The following is a 6,000-nucleotide window of genomic DNA, read 5'->3' as shown; positions in this document are numbered from 1 at the left end:
GAGACATGTACATTCACGAGCACGCCGACAGGTAACATGTTGGTATTGTGGTCATTCTGGACACGTTAGACGGCGTTGTTTTCGTCGTATGCGACATCGTAGGAGACATGGCAGTCTCAGAGATGTATGTAGTGATGCCATGGACTTAGTTGCTTTGACAGTTGAGGCAGATGTAGTGTCGGAGTATACTAGTGACGGGGATGTCACTTTTATCTCGACCTATGCACGAGATGCTATTAATGTGGATAGTGCACTCCCTTCGCAGTGGTTGCTAGACGCAGATGCTATGTTTCATGTCACGCCGCATCGTGCATGGTTTTGTAGCTATTCTAGCGGGATGCTTGACAGTGTACGTTTGACCGATGGATCGGTGCATGTGATAGCAGGTGTAGGAGATGTGAGACTGTCATTACCGAGTGGTGCATCTTACTTGTTACGACATGTGCGCTATGTACCAGATTTGACAGTGAGTTTGATCTCGATTGGTCAGCTAAGAGATTGTGGATGTCAGATTTCGCTACGAGAGCGAGATTTTGTGATGCATTTGGGTTCGCTAGTGATTGCGAGAGGTGCCAGGAGTGGTACACGTTACCCATTGCATGTGGATCACACGAGAGACGGTGTTGTCTCTGTGATCACGCAGCCAGGTAGAGAGCGCGAGAGCAGGCGAGTCTCTTTTGCTTGTGGGTTGCAGGATGCTTTGCATGGAGTGCAGAGCAGTGACCTTGTTGTGCAGGTTGCATCTACAGATGCACAGGTAGAGAGGGACAACTCTAGTGAGTCACAGTTTGATGAGTCATCAGAGGTGATGACAGAGATGACTCACATGGATGTTGAGATGTCGACTATTGTGGAGTCATTTCTTGATATGCTTATGCCAGAGCTTGATGCAGATTCAGGACATATGGATACACTTGGTACACATGTGATATGTGGTGGGCACGAGGAGTCACTACAGAGCTCGGAGTCAGAGTGCCATGGTCTCTATGATAGGGGACAGGATTGCCATGTGTTGAGTTCTGAGTTGGAGGTGGCAGAGGTTGCCAGGGTTGCATCAACGTTCGGTGTCCTTATGTACGAGATGCTGATCTCGAGGCCCGACATAGCAGCTGCAGTGGGAGCATAGGCAGCAGGGTTGATCAGTCGTTCGATGACTGATCTCGGCATAGAGCATAGGGGAGGTTTGCAGGTATTGGATCAATACTTGCAAGAGTGCATGAGCTCTTATAGACTATTTGCAGAGCTTGGAGCTAGCTCTGTGTGGCTTCCGCAGCGGGATGTTTGTCTATCAGTAGAGCCGGATGCACACGATCACAGCCAGCCAGTGGGCATCGATTGAGAGCGGTTTTCTCTCGCCTTTTGTAGTCTTTAGACTGATTCTCTTGCTTAAAGGCACAGTCGCCTTTAAGTGGGAGGTTGTTGGGGTATAGGCGCCTTTGCCTTGCCCGGCCGCCCAGAGTCTGGGCTCCCACTGACTTGTATACCTTATACATAGCATAAGTGTATAGGGGGCTGCTCACTCTTTTGAGTCTCCCCACCCACATCGTGTCTGTCTCCTTCTCTCTCTCTCTCACTCTCCGTCTGTGGTGCTCCCCGATCCCCTTCAATTAGGACCCATGAACCTTTGTTTATCCTTTGTCCAACCCATTGTTTCTCTGCACTTATTGAAGTTGATATTGTAATTGATGATATGCTACTACTTGGCCTTCTAGGCAAAGTGCAGGTGTTGCTAGTTGGTGTGAGAGACCATAAACACCTAGAGATTCTTGGGCGGGAAGACGTGGAAGCCATAGCTCTGAGAGAAAAGCTTTAATGGAGCGAGATTCACTTTGAAAGTATCCTAATGGAGGGAAAGTGTTTTACAATTCCAATATCTTGTGCGGGCTTAATGGACACCCTCCAGTATGTTAATGACCATAAGAGAATATCAGCAGTGGGACCACACATGCACCTAACAGCTCGGTAAAAGCAAAGAAGTTACGATGCCACAATCCTAGATTCATGAAAGTTTTTAAATTATTTTCCTATTTCTTGAGTCTTTCCACGTATTTTCCTACGTAACGTAGCCCTGAAGCTCATTGGACGCGCTCTGTTTTCTCTCTCTTTCATATGGCCCTCCAGATGACCTCCGAAATTTCCTAATGCTAGATGCCTCTCTAGTAAAAGAGATAGAGAGGGAGAGAAGGTAGAGATAGAGAGAGAGAGAGGAAAGAGTGGGATGGGGAGAGTTTTTTTACAATCCACTAGCCACTTGCTAGGTTATTAGGGAAGAGTGGAGTTCAGGGCATTTACAAGGGTTTTGTTGATGGTTCGGGTGGCTGCTGTGAGGTTTAATTCTGCTAGAATTGGTACTTTGTTGCATGAAGCTGAAATGCTACGTGTCACTTCCTTTCGGTGCCGGCCGGGGTGCCCCTTCGACGTCTTTTCTTGTTTTGGTGTCGGCGGTGTGCGACTTGGCCTTCTTTTCTCTTTTTGTCGTTGGCGTCTATTCCTTTGTTTTTTCTATTTCCTTGTGTGTGTGTATATGCGTGTGTGTTCGATGTGTTTATGTTTGTGCATGTATATATGTATGTATGTGTTTATGTGCATATATGGATGTATGTGTGTACGTATATACATGGGGTCGTGTGTGTGTATGTGGGTACGTGCTCGGAAAGAGGTTGTGGTGTGTGGGAACGAGAGAGAGGGGGGGAAGTAATTTTATTATATATATGTATATATATAATAAAATGTTTTTTGTGTGCTGGTGGCGATGAAGACACATACATGAGGGGGTGGGGGGAGAGAGGTGGTGTGTGTGTGTGTGTGTGTGTGTGTGTGTGTGTGTGTGTGTGTGTGTGTGAGCGATAGATGGCTCTGTGCTGCGCGGTTTGAACCGGGAGTGAGAGGGAGGATGACAAGCGGAAGACCGAGAGGGAGGGAAGGGGTGGTGAGTGTGCATGCGGGTTTGCTATGAGAGAGAGAGAGAGAGCTGCGTTGGTTAGGTTGTAACACACACACACACACACACACACACACACACACAGAGAGAGAGAGAGAGAGAGAGAGAGAGAGAGAGAGAGAGAGAGAGAGAGAGAGAGAGAGAGAGAGAGAGAGAGAATGAACGTGATCTTGGGCTGCTTGGCCAACAGAGAGCGAGAGGGGGGGGGAGTCTTATGGTCAACATGGTGGGGTAAGGGGTGGAGGGCCAGCGAAGGGGATGAGGGGGGTGGGTGCTTATGAGAGAGAGTGTGTTGGGTTATGAGAGAGAGAGATAGCATTATGCGCCTTCGGGGCCGCTTAGCAAGAAAGAGAGAGTTAGAATTGAGGGAGGGAGAGAGTCTAGGGAGAGAATAGGGTGAAGGGCTGAGGGGGGGTAAAGGAAGAGAGAGAGAGTGAAGGGTATTATATGGCGGCTCGCTAAAGGGAAAAACAACAGGAGAGGAGAGGGGGTGTGTATGAGGCCAAGAGAGTCTAGACGAGAGGAGAGGGTGGGTGAGGTATGGCGGCGTTGTCAGAGGGAGAAAGACAAGTGAGGAGGGGTAAGAGAGAGAGAGAGAGGGTATGTGTGGAAAATAATGAAAGAGAGAGAGGGAGACTTTGTAAAAGCACTGCGGCCCGCCAGTGGAAGATAAGCCAGCGACAACTTTAGTTTCTTTGGCCGGGCTAGAGGGTTGTGCGGCTAAACCGGTATCAATGAGTAGTCGTAGATCCACCACTTTTCCATTTAGACTAAGATCTGGAAAGTATGTGCATCAAAGATCCACCACTTGACCATTCTAACCAAGGCTTGAAATGTGGATCCAATTGTTTGTGTCTCCTAGATCCACCACCTTGCAATTTCAAATAAAGTTCATGAAATAGGTAGACCTTAAATTCCCCAGTGGGCCATTCTAACCAAGTCCTGGAGAGTGAATGCATCCAAGATCCAACACTTGGCCATTCTAACCAAGTTTTGGAAGGTGGATGCAATGGTTGGTGTCTCCTAAATCCTTCAATTTACAACTTTCAATAAAGTGTGTGAGAAAGATAGACGTTAGATCCACCACTTAGCCATTCTAGCCAATTATTGAAGGTGGGTGCATCCAAGATCCACCACTTGGCCATTCTAACCAGGTCTTGTAAGGTGGATGCAATGGTTGGTTTCTCCTATATCCACCAATTTCTCAATTTAAACAAAGTGTATGCAATATGTAGACCTAAGATGCACCACCTAGCCATTCTAACCAAGTCTTGAAGGTGGCTGCAATTTAGATCCACCACTTGGCCATTCTAATCAAATTTTGCAAGGTGGATGCAATGGTTGGGTTCTCCTACGTCCACCATCTATCAATTTTAAATAGTGTTTATAGGAAAGATAGACCATAGATCCATCACTTGGCCATTCTAACCAAGTATTGGTAGGTGGGTGTAAACCGTAGATCCACCATTTGGCCATTTAAACCATGTCTTAAAGTTATGTGCTTTCGAAACTTGGCCATCATAACACTTGTAATTTTACACAATGTTTTGTTATGTATGGAGCCTGATTTACCCTTGTAATTTTCTGTGGTAAAAGCGCACATTTGTAAGGCCCCCATTATGAGGAGAAGCCATCGTGCGTGAAAGAAAATCACTCACCGGAAACCAAAATTTTCACGGACAAGAATCAGGGGCAACTTTAGAGGAATATTCCTTTTTGTCGGAATATTCCTTTTCGCCAAAATATTATGGCCGGCCGGCGGCCGGAAAGTGGTCAGAAAACAATCGGTCGGTTGGCCGGTGGCCGATAGTCAATGGCCGATGGCCGGTGGTCGGAAGTCAATGGCCGGTGGCCGGTGGTCGGAAGTCAATGGCCGGTGGCCGATGGCCGAATTCAAAAGCGGACTTGTCTTCTCAAGGGCGGCCACACATGGGTGGATTGGAGGGTCCGATTTGGACTTATTTGCACAAGGGCGGCTACACATGGCTGTCTCTCATAAGAGAGGGCAGCCCTTTTGGCCTATAAAAGGAGGCCATTTCTACACACATTTCATAGTGTGAAGTTGATGCAACAAGGTGAGTGTTAGGTGGTGAGAGTGAAGCAAGGCGGGAGCTCTATCAAGGGTTTAATCCCTTTGTAAACTACTTCTTCTTTTGAAGTGCTAAAGCCATTGAGTGGCTGCTTTCCCGTGGACGTAGCCCACATTGGGTGAACCACGTATATTGTGCGTACTCTCTCTCTCTCTCTCTCTACTCTATAATCTCTTGTGTGTGAAATCTATCTCTCTCCATTAAGTAATCTACTCAAAAATCTATTTAGCTACGTCTTATTTTCTAACAATTGGTATCAGAGCAAGGTTTGCTCGTAGCTAAATTATCTCAAGGAAAGGATTCCTTGAATTGAGTGGGAGTTATGGCGGAGGAAGGGAAGCTCAAGATTGAGAAGTTCAACGGCAAAAACTACCAACATTGGAAGATGCAGATTGAAGACTATCTCTACCAGAAGGACCTCTATTTGCCACTAGGCGGTCTTGCGAAGAAGCCCGCAACAATGGCAGATGAAGCATGGATTGTCCTTGATCGAAAGACACTGGGAACAATCTGGTTAAGCTTGGTGTCAACGGTGGCCTTCAATGTCTCGGAGATGGAGACCACGGAGGACTTGATGAAGTCACTTGACGACTTCTACGAGAAACCATCGGCATCCAATAAGGTATTTCTTATGAAGCGCTTGTTCAATCTAAAGATGACAGAGAATGGTTCAGTTGCAGAACACCTAAATGACTTTAACACAAACATAAGTCAACTTCGATCAGTGAAAATCAATTTCGATGACGAAGTGCGAGCTCTCCTTATACTATCATCTCTACCGGATAGTTGGGACAGCCTTGTGATGGCTGTAAGTAATTCTATCTCTGGCACAAATACTCTTAAGTTTGATGATGTTGTGGGTGTTCTCCTAAGCGAGGAAATGCGAAGGAGAAGCACATGAGAATCATCAAGTGCTGCACTATCAGTGGAAACAAGAGGAAGGCCTAAGGAGAGGTTCAAAAACCAAAA

This window comes from Adiantum capillus-veneris, chromosome 3 (genome assembly GCF_014529385.1).
Source record: "Adiantum capillus-veneris isolate H3 chromosome 3, ASM1452938v2, whole genome shotgun sequence".
NCBI classification, from domain to species: Eukaryota; Viridiplantae; Streptophyta; class Polypodiopsida; order Polypodiales; family Pteridaceae; genus Adiantum; species Adiantum capillus-veneris.
This window is presented reverse-complemented; position numbering follows the sequence as displayed.